General features: G+C 47.4%; 1 protein-coding gene across 3 annotated transcripts in view; it reads right to left on the reverse strand.

Annotated features, from left to right (window-relative positions):
* Positions 1 to 26,351, reverse strand: part of SEPSECS (Sep (O-phosphoserine) tRNA:Sec (selenocysteine) tRNA synthase) — a 70,073-nt gene that overhangs the window by 19,829 nt on the left and 23,893 nt on the right. The window lies entirely within an intron of this gene.

Genomic DNA, 26,351 nt, shown 5'->3' on the forward strand with positions numbered 1-26,351 from the left:
CTCATTTATATATATTACACACACACACACACACACACACACACACACACACACACACACACACACACACACACACACACACACACACACACCTTTATTGTACATCACGAAAAAAGAGAATTTTGTTACTTACCGTAAGTTTTTTCTTATAGTTCCGTATTGGGAGACCCAGACCTTGGGTGTTTAGCTTCTGCCTCCGGAGGACACACAAAGTACTACACTTAAAAGTGTAGCTCCTCCCTCTGAGCTTATACACCCCCTGGTAGCCAGTCCTAGCCAGTTTAGTGCAAAAGCTGAAGGAGAATAGCCACCCACAAGTAGAACCGAGTAAGAACCGGAACAACCGGAGACTCTGTCCACGACAACAGCCGGTGATAAACACACGGAACAAGAAAATTGCCAACAGGCAACAGGGAGGGTGCTGGGTCTCCCAATACGGAACTATAAGAAAAAGAACTTACGGTAAGTAACAAAATTCTCTTTTTCTTTATCGTTCCTTTGGGAGACCCAGACCTTGGGACGTTCCAAAGCTGTCCCTGGGTGTGAATAAACAGAAAAAACTAAGAAGTAGGCGGAGCCTAACTTCACAAGTTGGCGACAGCCGCCTGAAGGATGCGTCTGCCCAAGCTCGCATCTGCCGAAGCATGAACATGCACTTGGTAGTGCTTCGAAAAGGTATGCAGGCTAGTCCAAGTGGCAGCTTGACAGACTTGTTGAGCCGTAGCCTGGTGCCTAAAAGCCCAAGAGGCACCGACAGCTCTGGTCGAGTGTGCCTTGATCCCCGGGCGGGGGAGGCACCTGAGTACTCTGGTAGGCGTCCGAAATGGTCGATCTAATCCAATGGGCCAAGGTCGGCTTTGAAGCAGAGAGACCCTTGCGCCGCCCTGTGGTTAGCACAAAAAGAGAGGTGCACCGCCTAAGTGCAGCGGTGCGAGACACATAAATCCGGAGAGCACGCACCAGATCTAGAGTATGCAGCGCTTTCTCAAAGCGATGAACAGGGGCCGGACAGAAGGAAGGCAAGGAAGTATCCTTGTTAAGGTGGAAGGGAGAGACCACCTTAGGAAGAAAGTCCGGGGTCGGACGGAGAACCACCTTGTCTTTGTGAAAAACCAAAAAGGGTGACTCCGAGGAGAGCGCAGCCAAATCAGAGACTCTCCTGAGAGAAGTTATGGCAACTAGAAAGGCCACCTTTTGAGAAAGACGATACAAAGAAACCTCCCTAAGGGGCTCGAAAGGGGGTTTCTGCAATACCGTGAGGACCAAGTTAAGGTCCCAGGGATCCAAGGGCCGCCGATAAGACGGAATGATGTGAGACGCACCTTGCATGAAGGTGCGGACCTGAGCCAGCCGGGCGAGACGCCGCTGGAACAGCACTGATAGAGCTGAGACTTGTCCCTTGAGAGAGTTGAGGGACAGTCCTAGCTGCAGACCGGACTGTAAAAAAGACAGAAGGGTCGGCAACGAGAATGGCCAAGGAGAATGGCCAGAAGAGCGACACCAGGACAGGAAAATTTTCCAAGTCCTGTGATAGATCTTGACGGAGGAAGACTTACGGGCCCAAGTCATAGTGGAGATTACTTCAGGAGGAATACCAGAAGCCGTCAAAATCCAGGACTCAAGAGCCACGCCGTCAATTTGAGTGCCGCAGAATTCGGGCGGAAAAACGGACCTTGCGAGAGCAGGTCTGGACGGTCCGGAAGATGCCACGACATCTCCACGGACAGTTGGAGCAGGTCCGGATACCAAGCTCGCCTAGGCCAGTCCGGTGCAATGAGGATGACTCGACGGCCCTCCATTCTGATCTTGCGCAGGACTCTGGGCAAGAGAGCTAGAGGGGGAAACACGTAGGACAGACGAAACTGGGACCAGTCTTGAACCAGAGCGTCCGCGGCGAAGGCCTGAGGATCGTGGGAGCGAGCCACGTAAACCGGAACCTTGTTGTTGTGACGGGATGCCATTAGGTCCACGTCCGGAGTGCCCCACTTGCGGCAGATTGACTGAAACACTGCCGGGTGCAGGGACCACTCGCCACCGTCCACGGATTGACGGCTGAGATAATCTGCCTCCCAGTTTTCTACGCCAGGGATGTGGACTGCGGATATGGTGGACTTGGAGTCCTCCGCCCATTGAAGAATGCGTTGGACCTCCAACATTGCCAGGCGGCTGCGTGTTCCGCCTTGGTGATTGATGTAGGCAACCGCTGTCGCATTGTCTGACTGGACTCGAATGTGCCTGCCCGCCAACAGGTGGTGAAAGGCTAGGAGAGCTAGAAGCACAGCTCTGGTTTCCAGCATATTGATTTAAAGGGCTGACTCGGACGGAGTCCAAGTGCCCTGTGCTCTGTGGTGGAGATGTACCGCTCCCCAGCCGGATAGGCTGGCATCCGTGGTGAGAATCACCCAGGACGGAGTCAGGAAGGAGCGCCCTTGGGACAGGGAGTGGGGTCGAAGCCACCACTGAAGAGAGCTCCTGGTCCGTGGCGACAGAGCCACTAACCTCTGTAAGGAGGAAGGCCGCTTGTCCCAACAGCGGAGAATGTCCAGCTGCAGAGGACGCAGATGGAACTGGGCAAAGGGAACCGCCTCCATGGAGGCCACCATTTGACCCAGCACCTGCATCAGACGCCTGAGGGTATAACGGCGGGGCCTCAGGAGAGAAAAAATCTGTTTGGAGGGCTGGAAGAGAATTCTATCCTGTAGCCGTGAGATATGATGTCTCTCACCCACTGATCGGAGACTTGCTTTAACCAAGCGTCACCAAAGTGGGAGAGCCTGCCACCGACTAAGGACGTGGCTGGAGCGGGCCGAGAGTCATGAGGAAGCTGCCTTAGTGGCAGAACCTCCTGCGGTCTTCTGCGGACGCGCTTTTGGGTGCCAGTTGGATTTCTGATCCTTTTCTGAGTTAGCGGACGAGGCGGAAGGCTTAGAGGATGACCAGTTGGAGGAACGAAAGGAACGAAACCTCGATTGATTCTTACCCTGGGCGGGTTTCCTGGTCTTGGTTTGTGGCATGGAAGTACTCTTCCCGCCAGTAGCTTCTTTAATGATTTCATCCAGCTGTTCACCAAACAGCCGTGAACCAGCAAAAGGGAGCCCAGCAAGAAACTTCTTGGAAGAAGCATCTGCCTTCCACTCTCGAAGCCACAAAATCCTGCGGATAACAAGAGAATTAGCTGAAGCCACCGCAGTGCGGTGAGCAGCCTCTAGCATGGCAGACATGGCATAAGATGAAAAAGCTAAAGCCTGAGAAGTTAAGGTAACCATCTCAGGCATAGATTCCTTGGTGAGGGAATGCATCTCCTCTAGAGAAGCAGAGATGGCTTTGAGAGCCCACACTGCTGCAAAAGTCGGGGAAAACGCGGCCCCCGCAGCTTCATACACAGATTTGGCCAGAAGGTCAATCTGACGGTCAGTGGAATCCTTAAGTGAGGTGCCGTCAGCCACCGACACAACGGTCCGGGCTGAGAGCCTAGACACCGGAGGGTCTACCTTTGGGGAGTGAGACCACTCCTTGACCACCTCAGGTGGAAATGGAAACCGGTCATCAGAACCACGCTTTGCGTTTGTCAGGGCAGGCCCTGGGTTTAGTCACAGCGGTCTGAAAACTGGAGTGGTTAAAGAACACACTCTTCACTCTCTTAGGCGAGGTAAACTGATGTTTTTCTGCCAAAGAGAGTTGCTCCTCTGACACTGGCGAATTGAGATCCAGCACAGAATTAATAGAAGCAATCAAATCACTAAGATCTGAGTCACCCTCAGAGAAATCGATGGGATACATAGCCTCCGAGCCCCCAGTGAGGGCATCCTCCTCATCTTGAGAGTCAGCTCTTGAATCAGAACCGTGGGATGGGGAGGGGGAGGAAACCCTGTGCCTTCTCTTAGAAGGACGGGGTCTGGGATCAGATGATGAATCCTCCGTGAGCTCCGATGGACGAAGGTCAGAGGATAGGAATCCTCTGTCAAGAGTATTAGAGGCACCCTGTGAGGGGGGCTGATGCATATTCATCAAAGTCCTGGACAAAAGCCCCATGGACTCAGCAAATGACTGGGATATGGACCTAGAAAAGGACTCTACCCAGGCCGGGGGTTCAATCACAGGTGCAGCAGCAGCCTGAGAGACCACTGGGGGTGAGACTCCAGGCTGTGGCACCGCCAAGTTAGAGCAACCATCACAGTGTGGATAAATGCTCGGCTCAGGCAGCAGGAGCTTACATGCAGTGCATGCAGAATAAAGCTTTGGAGCCTTGCTCCTTGTGTGAGACATGCTGCTGGAGTGGGGGCTTTGCAGAGAATGAACCCCAGGGAGAATATACAGAGGTCCACAACCGGAGACCGGCTGTGGCTTACCAGACCGCTGAGCGCGGTGTTGTGTGCCCTCCAGATCCCGAAGCCCGGTCCCCCAGTCGCAGCACCTCAGCAGAGATGCAGAATGCAGGATGTCCCAGAGCAGAGTGAACTCTGCCTGAGAAGAGGGCGTTCCTATAAAAGAGCGGGAACTGGAGGGCTATAGAGACCTGCAGGGAAGGAGGGACGCCCCAGCAGTGGGGAGTGTCCCTCCCCTGTGTAGAACGGCCGCCGGGAGGAGCCGAACCTGTCTCTTTGCATGAGTGACATGCGAGGGCAGGAAAATGAAACTAGGCCTCCGGCGAAGCCGGGGCCTAAATTTAAGCGGCGAGGCAGACAAGCAGGCACCATCGGCGCGGTTCTCAGGCAAAAGCTAGAGAACCCGCCGGAAAAGTTAAAAACAATCACAAACAGCATACTCTCCCCTTACAATAAAGAACCGGGACCCCCAACATAAACGTCTCAGGTACTTAGCTGCTGAGACGCAGGGCCATGTCCCTGGGGATGAGTGCTCCGGTCCAACAGAATCCTCAAGGGGCTGTGGATGGAGACCGGACTCCTGCCAGGCATGGAGACCGTGCTGGCTCCCACTTCAAGCCAGAGCCCAGAAGGGATGGTGAAGGAGCGCGGCATGTAAGGCTGCAACCTTGTAAATCAACCTTAACAACACCGCCGACACAGTGGGGTGAGAAGGGACATGTCGGGAGTCCAGACATGGACCCGCTTTTCTTCAAACTCTTTCCAAAAGTCAAACAATCAGATGAGAATGCATGTGTGGATGTATGCCTCCTGACACAAAGCAATAAACTGGCTAGGACTGGCTACCAGGGGGTGTATAAGCTCAGAGGGAGGAGCTACACTTTTAAGTGTAGTACTTTGTGTGTCCTTCGGAGGCATAAGCTAAACACCCAAGGTCTGGGTCTCCCAAAGGAACGATAAAGAAAAAACTGACACCATAGAGTATAGAAAACTATAGGTGCCTGTATAAACATAATACTCCGCATACAAATATAATAGAGTTCACATTTATACCAGTAATATAATACAAAACACAGAAAATGAGTAATAGAATTATCAGGAAACACCTATGAAATGTCTAATAAGATGCAAACATGACAATACATCCGGGACATAAGGTAAAACTATAATCCGGAATGATAAATGACTAATAACACTGGTTGGAGGTGGTGGTGGGCTGACGGTGCCCCTTGAGATCCGCCGCACACCTGGGCTTCCTCTCGTTGAGGCTGCATTCCCATTTACACGTGATCCTCCTTGTGTACTCCTTGCCATTATACATAGCCACCCTATTTTTTTTTTTTGTTAGCACAATTCAAAATGAAGTAGGACAAATTCAAGTGAACAGGACAATAAGAAGTGCAGACAGGACACAGCATGCCGATCATCTCTGGTGACTTCAGAAGAAGAAGAAGAAGCTGTCAGAAAAGTACCGGACGTTAGGAATGATGCAGTTTTCCAGTTACATAATGGGCAGAAATTGCATTTTTTTCCCTCTCTTTAGACTCTTCCCTATGTCTCTCATTTTCAGTTGTCTCTGAGCTGGTGGGTAGACCGGCTGCCGTGATGTCTCCATAGACAGTACAGCACATAGACATAAGAGATTCCGGGCACATCCTCAGAGGCAGCTGCAGGGAGGGCAGACCGGAGCAGTCTTGCTATGAATCCATTACTGTGTGTGGTAATTGTTTACTAGAAGCAGGAGCACATGTATCTGTGTGTCTTTGCCTCTTCCGTTTACTCTGCCCTGACTCAGACTTTTTGGTCAAGATGACTTCCATCTGTAGCCAGCCTCTGGTTTTGATTATACAGGATTCCTCCTCCCCTTCTCTTCAGAGTCCCTGTGTTGTCAGGTGCGTGGCTAGAAATCCTGCGCCTGCGCATTCTGTCTGCTGTCTGTCCCCTGCACTGTGAAGCAGCAGTGACTCCCCGGAGCCTGCGCACAGCAAAATTGAAGCCTGTGTCCACAGAAAGGTGGAACAGTGCAGGGAAGGGATGGCAGACATAACGCGCAGGCGTGGGATTTCCGACTGCACACCTGACGTCACATGGACACCAGGGATGAGAAGGGGAGGAGGAATCCTATATCATGAAGATCGGAGGCAGGCTTATCTTTCAGGCAGGGCATGGCCCATAGCCTGAAAGATAGAAGATATAAAAAAGGATTTTTGGCAAACAACAGCTTATCCAGGAGCCATAGAGGTAAGGCCAATTTCACCTTTATGCCCATACTAATAACTGGGGGGGGGGAAGTGACAGATTCCCTTTAAAACACAGCAAAATTGGTTGACACTGTGATTTAAAGGGAACCCATCATATCCGATAATGCTATTAGCATGCAGATACAGGGTTAATAGTGTTAGGCCCTGTGCGCACAGTGCAGTTTTTGATGCAGTTTTGGGTGCAGTTTGTTGCCATAAATTGAATGTATTATCCTTCCCCAGCAAAGTCTAAGAAATCAGAAAGGCTGTGCGCAGGTTGCTTCTTTTTTGTCTGCAGTTTTGGGTGCAGAAAAAAGAAGCAGCATGTCACTTCTCTGCGTTTTTCCATTGAATATAGTGGAAAAAAAAAAAATGCACCGAAAACGCATGCTTTTTTTATGCGCTTTTCGATGGGGAAACAAAACTGCAGCGTATAGCCTTACTCGCATTCTGGACGGAACATGATTTCTCTGCGTTCAAATCTCTGCATTTCACAGTACAAGGAAAATGGATGGGATTAATATAAGACTCATGGCCACCGTGCTTTTTTTTTTAAACACTATGTAAACTGACCTGCGGAGCGTTTTTCAAAACCACAGCTTGCCAATTTCTCTTCAGGGAACGCTCAAGTTTTCTGTACGGATTTTACTCATAGACTTGCATTAGTTGTGGGAGTCTCCCAGGTAAAAGACACACATGCATTTTTGGTTTGTTTACGTGGCAGAAACGCACAAAAACAAACAAAAATCACACACACACACACACACACACACACAATGATGTCAATACCAGAAAGTTTGAAAAACAAAACCAGTTTTAAAGATGACACCAAAAGGAGACAAAAAAAAAACCCCTGCTGCGTCAAAAACGCACACAAAGACGAAAAACGCACATGAACTGCAGCATCAAAAACTCAATTGATCTGGATCGTTGCCTTACGAAGGTGTCTGGCTGCTGCACTGAATATGTGGAACCCGGGAGAAAATTAATCTTTATTTAAACCAAGAGCCGCCGGCTTTCAGTCATGCAATTGTGCCAGGAGCAATTACTGTCACCACTCACTAAACTGTGAGCAGTGGCTGTAACCATGCCCCGGCACAATGGCTGACAGCTCACAGTTAGAGCTGCCGCTTACAGCTTTGCAAGTGGCAACAGTAATTGCTCCAGGCACGCCTACATAACTGAAAGCCGGCGGCTCTTAGGAGAAAAAGAAAAAAAAAATATGATAATTTTCTCCTGGGTGCTGCACTTTTAGTATGGCAGCTGGACACCTTCATAACGCTTCTAACCTGCAGATTAACCCTAAATCTGCAGGTTAATAGCATTATCGGACCTGACAGATTCCCTTTGAGTTCACATTTCCATTGCATGAGGTTCGTTAATGGAAAACATGTGCCCAAAAGTTGCCACTGCACACAGTTTTTCTCGTTTAGAAATTGTTTGGCAAAATTATTCGCCATCATAGTCCAAACTGGACATCCTCATCTATATGGGATGGCCAACTGATGCACGTTTAGGACTGCAAAAACGTAGGTTTTATCTGCAACTTAGTCTGCCCATTGGCCACTCCATTGTGAAGGCCTTGCCAAATGCATAGAAGTAGATATCACTGTTTTGACAGTCATGGTCTAAATAAGAGACCTCCACACCTAGAAGGAAACTGGGAGACCTAGATATGAAGATTAGCTTAGTGGCAATTCCCTGGCTGGATTGTATTTACAAGGCCCATACGAATAGGAGAAAGATAAAGAAAAAATAAAAGCAAAATAAAAATAAAACAAACAAACAAACATACATACTATAAAATATATTGTATAGCAAACATGGAGGATACAACTGCCTTAATAGAAGAGAGATATAGGATCTCCGTATATAAATCTAGGAAGATCCATGATCATAGTATTTGAAAAAAAAAATTTCTGCGCTAAGAGAACGATTAAGTGAAAAAGTTAATAATAATAATAATAATAATAATTATTATTAAAAATTATTTCATTTTACCCAGATTTACAGATGGTTGCAGTCCTACTCTTCCGGATGCAATAATGCTGCGGTCTATAGTGACACCCAGAGGAGCCGAGCATACGACAGGCTCCAGACACCAGCAATGCTGAGACTTGGCGTATCCAAGTAAGTTGCAGCGTATTCACCAAGGTTTGCCCGTGTCTGTAGCCGGGGCATGGAGGACGGAGCATAACATATAGGTTTACTGGGATGTAGGAAAAGCTTAATGTTAAGCAAGATGTTAACAATCCGCTCTAGGCATTCAAGGCTCCATTCATAGAGACGGGTCAGACGCTGAATCTGGCTGCTGATTAGAGGGAAGCTGCTTTCTTCACACCTTCTGCTACCCCATTAAGGTCCAGTCACACTAAACAACTTACCAGCGATCCCAACAACGATAGGGATCGCTGGTAAGTTGCTAGGAGGTTGCTGGTGAGATGTCACACTGCGACGCTCCAGCGATCCCACCAGCAACCTGACCTGGCAGGGATCGCTGGAGCGTGGCTACAGAAGTTGCTGGTGAGCTCACCAGCAACCAGTGACCAGCCCCCAGCGCCGCGTGGAAGATGCTGCGCTTGGTAACTAAGGTAAATATCGGGTAACCAACCGGATATTTACCTTGGTTACCAGCTCACGCAGCTACACGTGCAGAGAGCAGGGAGCAGCGCACACTGAGCGCTGGCTCCCTGCTCTCCTAGTACAGCACACATCGGGTTAATTACCCGATGTGTGCTGCAGCTACATGTGCACAGAGCAGGGAGCAGCGCACACTGAGCGCTGGCTCCCTGCTCTCCTAGTACAGCACACATCGGGTTAATTACCCGATGTGTGCTGCAGCTACATGTGCACAGAGCAGGAGCCGGCACTGACAGTGAGAGCGGCGGAGGCTGGTAACAAAGGTAAATATCGGGTAACCAAGGACAGGGCTTCTTGGTTACCCGATGTTTACATTGGTTACCAGCCTCCGCAGATGCCGGCTCCTGCTGCCTGCACATTTAGTTGTTGCTGTCTCGCTGTCACACACAGCGATCTGTGCTTCACAGCAGGACAGCAACAACTAAAAAATGGCCCAGGACATTCAGCAACAACCAACGACCTCACAGCAAGGGCCAGGTTGTTGCTGGATGTCACACACAGCAACATCGCTAGCAACGTCACAAAAGTTGTTCGTTAGCAGCGATGTTGCTAGCGATGTTGCTTAGTGTGACGGGGCCTTTAGAACAATGTGAGATAATAGGTGTCCTCCAACATCCTCCCTCCCAGACAATAATCTTTAAGGAAGAAAGTTCACAATGTCTCTCCCTCTGCAGGACCCAGCACACTTTCTATTATCTTGTGGACACGGTGTTAAATCAGCAGTACACAACGCATCACCCCTCCCCTATGGTGATGCAGAAGTGTTCCTGCCTTACAAAGTTACTGATTACAGCTATATGCAGTTGTGGCGCCCCTGAAGCTTCAGTCGCCACAGGGTACTGCACTTCACCTAAGGCCTGAAACACACATCCAATAAAAACACGCACGTGCCGCGAGACACGTATTTTCCCTGCGTGTTGCAAGTACGTGTCTCGGGTACGTGCGGTCCACGTGTGTTCTCAGTGTGCTATCCGCGATAGCACACGGAGAACAGGTAATTTACATACTCACGTGGTCCTTGCTGCTGTCCAGGGTCCTGATCTTCGGCTCCAGCCTCGCCCACTCCCCGCTGATGCAGCATCCGGCCGAGCGGAGTGGCGGAGTTCAGCGCCTGGGACAGCACGCCCACCTCCTTTACACGCTCATAACGAGCGGCGGCCAGCAGGAACAGTTTGCAGCGGTAGACTCTGCGGGGCTGGTGGAGGTATGTTTTTTTTATGTTAAAATTAATGACACGTGTTCTCCGTCGCGTGTCACACGGAACCGCAGCCACACTACATCTGTGTGGTACGGGTGCGGGACGTGTGACACCCGTGCTGCCGGAGAATATGTGGACATGTCAGCGTGCAAAAATCACGGACACACGCAAGTACGTAACGGATACACATTCCGTTCCAAAATACTTACGTGTGTCCATACAATAGTAAAAACATAGGTCCACGTGTCTCCGTGCCGCCGCTACGTGAAAAAACTGCCAAACACGTACCAGCGCCATGGATGTGTGTCAGAGGCCTAAGGTGCAGTATTTATCTCTGGTAAAGAGGGTGTTAACCACCGGTGTTTCCACATTTCTTTACATACAGCTTAGGTATCTTCTCACTGGGGACTGGACTAGGGTAGGCTGGGGGGAGGCCATCACGAGGCATGGGACTTTCCCGGTCACTAGGACAACCACCTGGGAGGCAGGCACCACTTGGGGTAGAAATAGGAGCAAACTCACACAATCTGGAGTCAAGTCGGGACTACAGTTCTGTCAACACGACACCATTCTTCTTCTTCACGGAGCCTGAGGCTTGGAGCAGGAAGCTCAGCCCAGGTTCCTCACTTCTAAAGGGACAACCCTTGGGAAAAGACACTTTCAAATAGCGGTGGCTGTCTCTAACTTATCCGGGATCGGCTGGAGCCCATCACGGCGGAGACCGGCACCTCCGGCCAACCCACGGACAGGGAGTAAAGACCTTGAACCGCAACTACTGTGTCAGCCCTTCATTGCTGTAGCAGTCGCCCCGCACTTCGGCGCTAATGGCTACTACTACGTCCATCATCCTTCCTGCGGCCTAGCTTCACCTGTGGGAAAATTAACTATACTAGCTGTGACACCATCCATCCCAGAGGACAGCGACCGCAGCGGTGGCTAATCCCTGGCTGCATACTGCAGATGGTGTCACGACACAACTACTACTCCCATCATTCATTCCCTTTTGGTGCACACCTCGGGACCATGAGGCCGGGCAATGCTACCCGTGACATCCCAGACCCGACATCACCGGCCCGGCGACGAGTATTTAACCCCTGCCCCGTGGGTGCTACACAGTGAACCTAGGTTCGAATCCCACAAGGAGTTTGTATCTTCTCCCAGTGTTTGCGTCAGTTTCCTCCAACACTACAAAGACATAGTGATAGAGAATGTAGATTGTGAGCCCCAATGGGGACAGCGATTATCTCTGTAAAGTGCTATATAAGTGAATAAAATAAATAAAAAATAAATCACATTGATTATCCTTTATACATGGGGGCCTGTAGATCACATTTAATTTAAAAGGGGTTATTTGCACCCCTATTCTATACGGCAGTGTCCTAAGTGATAGGGGGTCCTCTAATTATAAGACTTCTCTATAAACTAGAGAGAGAAAAAAGAGCAAAGAGCGTTTCCCACTGCCACGGATTTTCCTCTGCTCCTCTTCTTGATGTTGCACCACGTGTGGCTATTTTACAACTTACGTATATATTTATCTCCATAGGTTACTCCATTAACTTGATTGCAATTAGCAGTAATGCCGACCCATCCTCCGCTCATTCATTAGCACACGCTCTGAAGTGTTCATCCCCTCTCATAATGTGACGGCACACTGCTATGATAAGCAAACACGTTAAGATAATTGGGGATTCAAAGGCAGGGGACCCCCCGATAAGCATTCCTATGAGGGGGCTGCAGGTTTAGAGCTCATCCCTTGATCCCCTGTCCCTCCCCCATCAGGGCAGAGCTATTTTGGAAAGAACAATGAATGGGCAGAAACATGCAATCAGCACCGTACCCCCCCCTCCCATGTTCATTTTCAGATCCCACATTTCAGACCCCTACAGATTTTAAAGTGATTATACATTCTAGTGATGCATGTAATCACTTTATTACAGATATATTTCTATTTAACAGAGTAGATTTACATTTAAAGGGAATCGGTCACCAGGTTTTTGCCACCTAATCTGAGAGCAGCATAGCGTAGTGGCAGAGATCCTGATTCCAGCGATGTGTCACTTACTGAGATGCTTAGTATAATTTTGATAAAATCAATGATTAATGAGCAGGAGATTACCAGTAGAGGACTACTTAGCATTCTGAAGGTAGTCCACCATATTCATGAGCTCTGTATAACTGCTAGATCTGCAGCAGAGAAAACACTGACTTTATCAAAATGATGGCAAACAGCTCAGTAAGTGATATCGCTGGAATCAGGGTCTCTGTCTCTAAGTTATGCTGCGATCAGATGGGGGAGCAAAATCCTGGTGACAGATTCCCTTTAAGGGAAGCCATCATCAGAAAATTACCTATTGTTTAAATCAGCTTTCAGTGTTACAGGAATTTGAAGAAGGGAATTTTGTTTACTTACCGTAAATTCCTTTTCTTCTAGCTCCAATTGGGAGACCCAGACAATTGGGTGTATAGCTATTGCCTCCGGAGGCCACACAAAGTATTACACTTAAAAGTGTAAGGCCCCTCCCCTTCTGGCTATACACCCCCAGTGGGATCACTGGCTCACCAGTTTTAGTGCCAAAGCAAGAAGGAGGAAAGCCAATAACTGGTTTAAAGACCAATTCAATCCGAGGAAACATCGGAGAACTGAACCATACCACATGAACAACATGTGTACCCGAAAAAACAGAAAAACCCCGAGAAGACAGGGCGGGTGCTGGGTCTCCCAATTGGAGCTAGAAGAAAAGGAATTTACGGTAAGTAAACAAAATTCCCTTCTTCTTTTTCGCTCCTAATTGGGAGACCCAGACAATTGGGACGTCCAAAAGCAGTCCCTGGGTGGGTAAAAGAATACCTCGTGATAGGGCCGTCAAACAGCCCTTTCCTACAGGTGGGCAATCGCCACCTGAAGGACTTATCTACCTAGGCTGGCGTCTGCCGAAGCGTAGGTATGCACCTGAAAATGCTTGGTAAAAGTATGCAGACTCAATCAGGTAGGTGCCTGACACACCTGCTGAGCCGTATCCTGGTGCCGTAATGCCCAGGATGCACCCACGGCTCTGGTAGAATGGGCCTTCAGCCTTGAGAGAACCAGAAGCCCAGTAGAACTGTAGGTTTCAAGAATTGGTTCCTCGATCCCCCGAGCCAGGGTGGATTCAGAAGCTTGCGACTGTTTACGCCGACCAGCGACAAGGACAAAGAGTGCATCCGGGTGGCGCAGGAGCGCCATGCGGGAAGTAGAACCTGAGTGCTCTCACCAGAACCAACAGATGCAAATCCTTCTGAAATTGATGGACTGGACGAGGACACAAAGAAGGTGAGGTGATATCCTGATTGATATGAAAGTGGGATACCACCTTAGGGAGAAATTCCGGAATCGGACGCAGAACTACCCTGTCCTGGTGAAGGACCAGGAAGGGAGATTTGTATGAGAGCGTTGCTAGCTCGGAAACTCTCCTAAGAGACGAGACCGTTACTAGAAGGCCACGTCCCGAGAAAAGCGGGAAGGGAGACCTCTTTCAAAGGCTCGAAAGGCGGCATCTGGAGAGCAATTAGAACCTTGTTCAGATCCCAGGGCTCTAACGGCCGCTTGTACGGAGTGCTGAGACGACAAACTCCCCGTAGGAACGTGCGTACCTGAGGAAGTCGTTTCTGAAAAAATACAGATAGCGCTGAGACTTGTCCCTAAAGGGAACTGAGCGACAACCCTTTTTCCAACCTAGATTGCAGGAAGGAAGGAAACATAGACGATGCAACCGGCCAGGGAGAAACACCCTGCGCCGAGCACCGAGATAAGAATATCTTCCACGTCCTGTGGTCAATCTTGGCGGACGTTGGTATGCTAGCCTGTCTCATGGTGGCAACCACGTCCTGAGGTAATCCTGACGACACTAGGTTCCAGGACTCAATGCCACACCATCAGGTTGAGGGCCGTAGAATTCAAATGGAAGAATGGCCCTTGAGACAGCCAGTCTGATTGGTCTGGTAGTGCCCCCGGTTAGCCTACCGTGAGGCACCACAGAACCGGGAACCACAACATCCTCGGCCAATCTGTAGCGACGAGGATGGCGCGGCCGCAGTCGGTCCTGATCTAGCGCAGCACTCTGGGCAACAATGCCAGAGGTGGCACATAAGGTAGCTGGAACTGCGACCAATGCTGAACTAAGGCGTCTGCCGCCAGAGCTCGATGATTGTGAAACCGTGCCATGAAGCTGGCACATTGTTGTTGTGCCGTGACGCCATTAGATCGACGTCCGGCCTCTGTCAGCGGCGCCAGATGTCCTGAAACCCGTCCGGGTGAAGAGACCATACCCTTTCGGCCACACCCCGGCGACTTAGGAAGTCAGCTTCCTAGTTTTCCACGCCTGGGATGTGAACTGTGGATATGGTGGATGCCGTGTCTTCCACCCACATCAGAACCTGCCGGACTTCCTGGAAGGCTTGCCGGTTGCGCGTTCTTCCTTGGTGGTTGATGTATGCCACCGCTGTGGAGTTGTCCGACTGAAGTCGGATTTGCTTGCTGTCCAGCCGCTGTTGGAAGGTTTGTAGGGCAAGATACACTGCTCTGTGTTCAAGAACATTGATCTGAAGGGTGGACTCTTGCTGAGTCCACGTACCCTGAGCGCTGTGGTGGAGAAAAACTGCTCCCCACCCTGATAGACTCGCGTCTGTCGTAACTATCGCCCAGGATGGGGATAGGAAGGACCTTCTTTTTGACCATGAGGTGGGAAGAAGCCACCACCGTAGAGATTAGCTGACTCCTCCACTGGAGGAGCTGGGTGAGAAATAACCAACATTCTATTGATGGACGCTATAAGATTATTCACTATGGCGTCACCATTAGGTGTATCCAGATTGAGAGCGGTCTCAGGATCAGAATCCTGAGCCGCTACTTCCGCCTCATTACACAGAGAGTCCTTCTGCTAGGACCCTGATGAAACCGAGGGCCGCTCATAGTGAGCCCGCTTAGGCTGTCTGGGACTGACGTCTGTGCAGAGCCGTGACTCTGGGATGCGTGTGACATTCCCGGAGCTGTTAGTTGTTCACACTGAGGGGGGCCATGGATCAATGATTCAACAGTGCCCATGTTGTGAGAGACATGTCCGGACTGCTAGGCTTCTAGTATCATAGCCATAGTTTCAGAAAATCTGTCAGTAAATACTGCAGACACCGTCCTCATCCTCTGGCCATTAGCAGAGACTCCGGCTGAGTTAGACATAATGGGGGTCTATGTAACCTGCCGGCCGTATAGCCGTACAAGCTGTACCGGCTGCATAGAAAAACATGTGGTTCTGCACCTTTGTTTTACACAGAGAATATGCTGATAACTCCTCCGCACAATCCAGGAGGGTATATACAACGTGCGACCAAACAGTGCAATGTATATAGTACAAGCATATCTATAAGTGCACTTCTGCACTAGTGGGGTTAGCACCACAGGTGCTGCTTAACGCCTGTTGCAGCGATTGTGTGACTATCAGAATGCCAGGGTCTTCCACACTTGTCTCTGTATCGTACAGAAACTGACACTAATGGCTGCCGGCGTCCTTGTAGAGAAGGAAGCCGTGGGCGTGCCTGAGAAAGTGCGGGAATCCGGTTTCACAGTGCACACAGTGAGAGGGGTGGAGTATGCAAAACATACTCCAGCTCTCAGCGCTGCTGTGCTATGCAGCGTCACGCCCCTACCCTGACTGTCAGGCCTGTGGGCGGTAACGAAGGGAGACTAGGCCCAGAAGCCGGGGACTCGAGTTAATAAGCGCGGCCGGCATATCAGTGCTGGCCGGCGCGGAAGTCCCCGGCGCACCACAAATCCCAGCGGCGCCTTAAATAAAAGTGGCAGCGGCGGTTAGCGCAGTAGTCACCCAATACACTAACACACCCAGCAACGCTGTGGTGTGCGATGGCACTAGTGCGGACAGCGCCGCTGTCCCTGGCGCACTAACACACCCAGCAGTGCTGCCGTGTGTCTGCGCGGTCCCCACAGGGACACAGAGTACCTCCATGTAGCAGGGCCATGTCCCTGAAGATACTCCGCTCCATGTCCAGCAGATACCAGGGGCTGTGGATGGAGCACGGTCTCAGTGCCTGGAGACCGATAGAATCCCACTTCACCCAGAGCCCTGTAAAAAGGGATGGGGAAGGAAGCAGCATGTGGGCTCCAGCCTCCGTACCCGCAATGGGTACCTCAACCTTAACAAACACCTCCGACATGAAGTGGGGTGAGAAGGGAGCATGCTGGGAGCCCTGTATGGGCCCTCTTTTCTTCCATCCGACATAGTCAGCAGCTGCTGCTGACTAAACAGTGGAGCTATGCGTGGATGTGTTGCCTCCTTCGCACAAAGCAGAAAACTGGTGAGCCAGTGATCCCACTGGGGGTGTATAGCCAGAAGGGGAGGGGCCTTACACTTTTAAGTGTAATACTTTGTGTGGCCTCCGGAGGCAATAGCTATACACCCAATTGTCTGGGTCTCCCAATTAGGAGCGAAAAAGAAATAATTGTTTGCTATGTTGTATTTTTTTTTTCATATCACAATCTATATTAAAAAAATAATAAAATGAAATTATTAATCTAGTCATTTTCACACTGGCCACTGGAGCTTTTTAAAACTAATATTACTGTTCTTTTAGGGAAGAGTTTTCAGCAGGCTCATTATCAGCAGAGGAAGGATTAGGTAACTTTCACACTTCAGTCTTTTTCCTTCAGTCACAGTCCGTTGCCTTAAGAAAATACAGTATCCTGCAAAATATTTTTACTCATAGACATGCATTAACGACGGATTGCGATTGATGGCCCTGCGTTGCATCCGTCGCTCGACAGATCAGCCGTGGAATGACTGTCGGGCAGAAGAAACGCAGAATGCAACGTTTGTGTGCGTCCAAAAAACGGACCCTTTATAAATGACCTTTGCACACACTCATTAGACACTTCAATATAAAAAGAATGGGTTGGATTTTGACCATTGAGGCTAATGTGAATGTGTTATTTCTTGAAACAATAAGAAGTTGGAGTCTAAAATAAAGCCCCAGTGGCCAGTGTGAAAGTTGAAGGAGTTTGTTTCTTTATTTCACTCACTTATATAGCGCTATTAATTAATTATACAGGGCTTTAGTTTTATATTTTTATGTTTAATACATAGTCATATATATTTATCACACACACACACACACACACACACACACACACACACACACACACACACACACACACACCTCCATTTATGTTATAAGGTAGAATTTATTTTGTTTTTTTCACAGTGTGCGACTGGTCTTTTGTCTCATAGCCAAAAAAATGTATAAAAACAGCAAATTCTCCCAAATCCATAGGACAGAGAATAGGCTGCGGATCGCTGACTATCCAACCAATGGGGCTCTGCGGATCCCAGTCTAGAATGAGACTGCTGGAGAAAGTAAAGTACAGTAATTAGCCACTTCCAGTAGTCCCATACATAATGGCTAGATCTGAGGTCAATTCTGCACTACCCATTAATATTCAAGATCGGCTCCACAGAAGTCCGCTCCTCAGATCACGGTGGGTGGCGCAAGTGGTCGGCCCCTCAAAAATTAGCAAGTTTAGATAGGGGATAACTGGAAATTTGGGGAATAATCCAATAAAAGGGAATCCGTGTCACCAGGTTTTTGCTATGTAATCTGAGAGCAGCATGATGTAGGGCTAGAGACCCAGATTACAGCACTGTGTCACTTAGAGGACCAACCACCTGGATTTTCCTATGTAAGCTAAAGCCAGTGCTATCAGGGTGATTCTATACATATCTTTAGTTGTGAGATCAGATGTATACTTTCTGATATACAAGCAAGTAAAGTTTGAGAAATGCACTGTTATTTGATTGATAGGTGCTACAGAATATCTAATAGGTGGGCCGGATTTTGCTGTAATAAAAAAGACAAAAGAGGAGGAAGGACAGGCCGGCAGACAGGGGCGGGAATAACTAGCAAAACCCAACCCACATATTAGATATTCTGTAGCACCTATCAATCAAATAACAGTGCATTTCTCAAACTTTACTTGCCTGTATTTCAGAAAGTATAGATCCGATCTCCCAACTAAAGATATGTATAAAATCAGCCTGATAGTGCCAGTATAGCACTGGCTTTAGGTTATATAGGAAAATCCTGGTGGTTGGTCCTCTTTAGAGGGCGGTGTATTGCGGTTTCAAAAAAAGTAGTGTTTTAATCTGGAAGATTCACTAGAGGATGAGTTTCCTTGTTCCTTTTGGTTAGCAGCTGTCAATTCACTGTGTACACAGAAAGCTGCCAATCAGTGGTTTGGGCAGGGTTATACACAGGTCAGCATTCTGAGCTCTGCTAGAAACCTGTGATTCTATCACAACTGCTGCACCCAGGAAACTAAAGTGATACATCGCTGGAATCAGGCTTTCAGCCCCTACATCATACTCGTCAAATGACAGAGCAAAAATTTGCCAGCATATTCTTTTTATTCTTGGGTAGGTTTAATATTTGTTCACTGTAACACTGCTTAAGAGAGAAACCACTTTAAGGATATTGCTCCTTGCATTGTGTCATTGCGGTATCCACTGTCCCAGTGTTTGCAGGAGTTATTACTAGCATGCCATGATTGGCACATGGAAGGTCAGCCTGCTGGCTATCAGTGATGTAAATCTCGGGAGGATAAATTAATAATATGCTAGGTTTAATCAGATAGTGAGCGGATAACGCCATGATTGTGGCTTCTCCTTCAGCTGACCGCAGACTCGTGCTGCCCTTGGTCTTACCCATCAATAAAATGCATTAAGTATCAGCGGCTTTATCAAAGGAAGGGAATACCGGGCGAGCCATCTCCATCAATCACACTGACTTTTTATAACTTTTAGCTGGAATCTAGGTTTCTCCCTCCCGGACCCCCGTCATACATGCAGGGGGCGCATCGTACATGCGATCAGATGGGGATATTATTTAATGCAGATTAATAGCATTCCGGCTCGGAGGGGTCAAATCAATAACTACTTGGAAGGGGAACTTAATAGCACCCCAAGCAAACGCGGTGCAAGGTTTCAGAAAATGAGATGGTGACGGCATTGATTTCTATGTACTATATTTAACCTAATTTCAGCCCTTCTTTCCTGATGAGCAAATGGAAAATTCAGAGCTGGAGCGCGCACCATGACTGCAGAGCGAGCGGCGGACATTTCTTCTTTCCCCCCTGTAATTCTGGTGGGGAGCCTGTAAAATAAATCAATGTCGTGCGGTAGAAGCCGCCATAGTGGTAAAGGCGAAATTAGATTGCAGAAATATAAAAACAAATTATCCTTTGTGTTTTTATAGCGATTGATTCTCAATAGGACGTTGTATAGTGTGCAAGGATAGAATACAGGGAAGGTCACTTCTATATCAGGCCCAACCATAAAGCTGGGTTCACACACAACGACAACGACGTCGCTGTTACGTCACCATTTTCTGTGACGTAACAGCGACCTTACATGATCGCTAGCTAGTTGTCAAACAGGTAATTTTAAGCAGCGACGGAGCAGCGATGATAGCGACCTCGACGGTCGTTGGGACGTGTCACACGCATCGCTATCAGACCTTGATAGAGGCGTGGTGATTACCCCTAGACATGTTGTGCGTTGCCTCTTTTCACGCCCCTCTATTCCGATTGGTGATCACTACAGCGGCGCCTGATTGAGTCTTCCTTTGTTTGGCATGGTCACCCAAAGAACGACACACTAGCGACACCAGACAGACTCTACTACGTGGAACAAAGAATGAAATCACTGTAACGCCTTCGGCAAGTTACCCAATCGGAACGCTGTTGTAACCACCAATTGGAGTCGTGGGGGCGTTGTGAAATACACCGCAAAAACACGCCCTTGTCCTGCCTTCAGTCCTACGTCACTGCCTTCAGCGTAGTCGCGACCGTCGCTGCTGCGGTGTCAAACACAAGGATGCATGTGGCGCAGCGGGATAGCAGCGATCAAAAAATGACCTGGAATATTCAAGAGCGAGCAGCGATCTCGCAGCAGGGGTCTGATCGTTATGTGTCACACACAGCGACGTCGCTGTTGAGGTCGTTGCTACGTCACAGAAAATGGCGACTTAGCAGCAATGTTGTTGTCGCTGTGTGTGACACCACCATAAGGCTATGTGCGCACTTTGCGTCGAGGTAGTTGCAGTTCTAAACGCATCCTCTGGCAGAAATGGTTTTGCCAAAGTTGCTTTTGACCACACGCACGCGTATTTATAGCGTTTTTATTTACTGCATTTTACATGCTTTTCCATCGCTTAAAGTCAGATGCGTTTTGATGACAAATACACTGCTAAATAAAAGTTTTAACATTCAAACACTAAAGGAAAAAAATAACAAATATCAAGATTATCATCAATGAAAAAATGGATTATTTTATTAAAAATGATAATTATGCATAAAATTACATTTATGGATTTTCTTAAAAATAATTGTCGGACTGTGTGTGTGTGTGTGTGTGTGTGTGTGTGTGTGTGTGTGTGTAAGTAAAGGGACAGATAATGCCATTAATATTTTGCCAAAAACGCATGCAATTAATTGGTCCAAAACGCATGCTTTCTGCAGCTACAAAGCATGTAAAACTCTACAATTTTGATGTTGCTTGCATTTTGCAACTTCTCATTGACTCTAATGTTAGCAAAACGCTGCCCAAATGGCAAAAACAATTGACATGTTGCTTCTTTAAACGCTGAGTTTTTACCCAAAAATATGCAAATTAAACGCTGCGTTTTTAACAGCAAAGTGCGCACAAGAAATCCCCATTTCCCATAGACTTTGCTTGAAAATCAAAACGCATGGCTTTTGGCATGAAAACGCTGCAGTTCAAAACGCTGCGGAAACGCAGGTAAAAACGCAAAGTGCGGACATAGCCTAAAAGGGGTATTTACAGTTCACACATGTACGATGGAAAGTTTAAAAAAAAAACAAAAAAAAACCCAAAGCACTCCATTGGCTCTTTGTCCAACTACCATAGAAGTGAACGGAAAGAGCCACACCATGCAAAGTGATGTGAAGAGCGGCCATACCTGTCTAACAATTAGATGTCATGCCTACTAAGAGATTCATGATACTCCTCAATAAAAAGGTAGAATTGTGATCCCGAGACTCATTTGTAGCTCTGCGAGGGAGACATGGGTGCTGCATCCAGATGGAGGATTAATGGGCAGGAAAATTGGCATGCAAAAGTTTGGGCACCCCTGGTCAAAATGACTGTTATAGTGAACAGTTAAACAAGTTGAAGATGACTTTTATGGCAGCAGACATTTTCTTCCAATGACTCTTCCATGGAGACCATATTTGTGCAGGTGTTTCTGAACAATAAAACTATGTAACAACTCAAGAGTCTGCTAAATCTTCTTGAAGGTCTTTTGCAGTCAAGCAGGAGTTCTGATTTGCCTCTCTAGCAATCCTATAAGTAGCTCTCAGAAATTTTGCTGTAAAAAAACTGAAGTTGAAAAGAGGATGTCTGCTATAAATGGATAATGATCCTAAACACACTTCAGAATCTTCAGCTACTTCAAAAGGCGCAAGTTGAAGGTTTTACAACAGCCCTCACAGTCCACTGATGTGATCATCAATTGAAAATCTATGGCTAGACCTCAAAATAGCAGTGCATGCAAGACGAGCCAGGAATCTCACAGAACTGGAAGACTCGTCCAAGAAAGAATGGATGACAATCCCTCAAATCAAGAGTTGAAAGACTCTTGGCGGCTACAAAAAAAAAAACAAAACAAAAAAAACAAAACCGTTTACAAGTTGTGATAGTTGCCAAAAGAGGTGCTACTAGGTACTAACCATGCAGGGTGCCCAAACTTTTGCATTGGCCCATTTTCCTTTCTTGTTAATTTAAAAATGTAAAAGATGACTATTTTTTTTAGGAAAACAAAAAAAAACAACAACAAAAACAAACACTAAACTGTTTGCCTTTTAGAGATCATTTCATCTTCAACTTGCTTACAATAATAGTAATTTTGACCAGGAGGGCCCAAACTTTTGCATGGCACTGAATGAGAAGCTCTTGTTACTCACTTTTAGGGGATAAAAGGAGTTCTCCGGTGATAGCGTATGGATTGGTGGATATGTGACCTCTAAAAGGGGGCTTTACATGCTGCGACATCGCTAATGCGGAGTCGTTGGGGTCACGGAATTTGTGACGCACATCCGGCCGCATTAGCGATGTTGCGGCGTGTGACACCGATGAGCGATTTTGCATCGTTGCAAAAACGTGCAAAATCGCTCATCGGTGACATGGGGGTCCATTCTCGATTATCGTTACTGCAGCAGTAACGATGTAGTTCGTCGCTCCTGCGGCAGCACACATCGCTATGTGTGACGCCGCAGGAACGAGGAACCTCTCCTTATCTGCCTCCCGGCCGCCAGGGCCAGATTAAGGTTGGTGGGGGCCCCTGGGCAGAAAATCTGGTGGGGGCCCCATAACGTTAACATTTTTAGCCATAACAGTAGAGCACAAACTGTAGCATTTAGATATAAATCCACTGAGCATGGATCGTATCCTGTTCTGCCACATTCAGATTTACACTTATACACAGAAAATAAAGTTACTCGCATTTTTTTATTGATCCCAATGTTAAGACTGCGAAGGAATAGTAAAAATAAATAAAGGGAAAGTTCTCACTGGCGGCAATGGTTGCTAAAAATAACAATGTGCTCTCTATTGTATTGTCTCCGGAGTAGTACATAACAGCTGATGTCTGTACACGGTATACCATACACAGTATCAGAGGTGGATCTAGGTTTTCCTGTCCATGGAGTAGGAGGTCAGTTTGGCGCCCCCTTCTATACACGGCTTATGCGGTTTGAGTAGTTGTCATGTGACCGCTCATACGCCATTTTCACACGTGCCGATGAGCTGCTCTTCCTAACTCTCTCAATGTTCAGTGAAATACTACAGCCCATAAAGAGAAGCAGAAAGAGAAGCTAATTGTGACTCAAAGTATTAAAATGACCTGCAAGTGGTCATGTGACCACTTCTAAAATTAGCAAGCAGAGCTGAATCCTTACATTGAGTATATTACAGGTTGTTGGATTGGGCATGCTACGGGGCTTACTTTTATTATTAAAGGGGTTGTCCAGCTCGACAAGGAAAATTTGTAGTTATATGACTGCAGACTTCTGAATCTCACAGCTTGCGGACTGCACACTGTCATGATTTTCCCGTGCCATGAGCAAGTGGTCATGGGACTGCAAATATGCGATTTGCTTACTTCCGGCCACATTCAAATTAGACGTCTGCAGCCTCACTCAATAGTTACATGCCCTCAAGCTCTCACTGCTGGCATCGGAGAGTCCTGACAGTGTGCAGTGTGCACACTGAGGATTCAGAAGTCTGCAGTCACATAGAAACTTTCATCACAAACCTGGACAACCCCTTTAATGCTACTAACATAATGTAGAAACCCTTGCAGTCATGTAATTTTACAAATCATGGCTTGCTGCGTGTGTACAGGATCAGAATCAGTAAAAATGTACATAAATACACTGTGTGCAGAATTATTAGACAAATGAGTATTTTGATTACATGATACTTTTATACATGTCATCCTACTCCAAGCTGTATAGGCTGAGAGCCAACTACCAATTAAGTAAATCCGGTGATGTGCATCTCTGTAATGAGGAGGGGTGCGATGTAATGACATCAACACCCTATATAAGGTGTGCTTAATTATTAGGCAACTTCTTTTTCCTTTGGCACAATGGGTCAAAAGAGAGATGTGACGGGCTCTGAAAAGTCCATATTGTGAGATATCTTGCAGAGGGATGCAGCAGTCTTGAAATTGCCAAACTTTTGAAGCGTGATCACCGAACAATCAAGCGTTTCATGGCAAATAGCCAACAGGGTCGCAAGAAGTGTGTTGGGCAAAAAAGGCGCAAAATAACTGCCCATGAATTGAGAAAAATCAAGCATGAAGCTGCCAAGATGCCATTTGCCACCAGTTTGGCCATATTTCACAGCTGCAACGTTACTGAAGTATCAAAAAGCACAAGGTGTGCCATACTCAGGGACATGGCCAAGGTAAGGAAGGCTGAAAACCACCACCTCTGAACAAGAAACAGAAGATAAAATGTCAAGACTGGGCCAAGAAATATCTTAAGACTGATGTTTCAAAGGTTTTATGGTCTGATGAAATGAGAGTGACTCTTGATGGGCCAGATGGATGGGCCAGAGGCTGGATCAATAAAGGGCATAGAGCTCCACTCCGACTTAGACGTCAGCAAGGTGGAGGTGGGCACTGCTATGGGCTGGTATCATCAAAGATCAACTTGTGGGACCTTTTCGCGTTGAGGATGGAGTGAAGCTCAACTCCCAGACCTACTGCCAGTTTCTGGAAGACAACTTCTTCAAGCAGTGGTAAAGGAAGAAGTCGGTATCGTTCAAGAAAAACATGATTTTCATGCAGGACAATGCTCCATCACATTAATCCAACTACTCCACAGCGTGGCCGGCCAGTAAAGGTCTAAAAGATGAAAAAATAATGACATGGCCCCCTTGTTCACCTGATCTGAACCCCATAGAGAACCTGTAGCCCCTCATAAAATGTGAGATCTACAGGAAGGGAAAACAGTCCACCTCTTGTAGCAGTGTCTGGAGGCTGTGGTGGCTGCTGCACGCAATGTGGATCGTAAACAGATCAAGCACTGACAGAATCTATGGATGGTCGGCTGCTGAGTGTCATCAGAAAGAAAGGGGGCGATATTGGGCACTTATTTTTTGGGGTTTTGTTTTTGCATGTCAGAAATGTTTATTTCTAAATTTTGTGCAGTTATATTGGTTTACCTGGTGAAAATAAACAAGTGAGATGGGAATAGATTTGCTTTTTATTAAGTTGCCTAATAATTCTACACAGTAATAGTTACCTGCACAAACAGATCCTCCTAAGATAGCCAAATCTAAAAAAACCCACTCCAACTGCCAAAAATATTAAGATTTGATATTTATGAGTCTTTTGGGCTAATTGAGAACATAGTTGTTGATCAATAATAAAAAAAATCCTCTAACATACAACTTGCCTAATAATTCTGCACATGGTGTACAGCACCAGAACCAAAAGCAATACCAAAATACATCACTAGCACCCTCATCAGTAAACGAATATATCACCAGAACCACCAATACATGACTACAGTACCAAATTTACTACAACAATATATTGTAGTGTCACATCCCCATATACATTTGTATCACATGAATTAACAACTCCCAGTATGTCCTTAACAATTGTAAGAAAATGCTGGGAGTTGTTATCAGTATTTATCAGACTTTGGACCATACAGGAACCACAGTCCTGATGAGAAGCATTGAGTATCACAAACATACAGTCACATCCAGGTACCTTGTAGGTGACATCTTCTCTGATCGGAGTCATCTTATTCTTTCTTCTCCATCTTGTCCAGACGTCATGATGACTTTTCACATCCACAGCTCCTCTCTGCAGACCCCCTGGGCCTTCTGCAGCACATCTCGACATTATGCCCTTAAAATAATTAGCAGAATGATTATAATGCTCCTAAATATAAATATATGACCTACGCTGTGCGTCTGAATAAATAATTGCCCCTCACTGTGCTCCCTGCACAAAATGACCCCCACAATGTCATTCTTATGGTACATGGACTATTCTTTCAGTTCTGGGCCCCCTCTTCACACCGTCCTCTACATTGTGTACCCACTATACTTCCAAATGTCTATACTGTGCCCCCTCCTCACACTCCCCCTCCTGAGCTGTACCCTCACAATGTCCCCCATGCTATCCCCTCTCTATACTGCCCTCACCCTCAGTACCAAAATCACTGAAAGTGCAACTCAATCTCACATTCCCTCTCCTCAGCATACTGTGCCCTCCATATTGTGCCCTCACACTGCCCACCATGCTGCCCCTTCTCTATACTGCCTACCTCCTTCACTATACAGTCACTATACCGCCCCTCAGTCTCAC

Source organism: Anomaloglossus baeobatrachus, chromosome 1, assembly GCF_048569485.1.
Source record: "Anomaloglossus baeobatrachus isolate aAnoBae1 chromosome 1, aAnoBae1.hap1, whole genome shotgun sequence".
Taxonomy (NCBI): Eukaryota; Metazoa; Chordata; class Amphibia; order Anura; family Aromobatidae; genus Anomaloglossus; species Anomaloglossus baeobatrachus.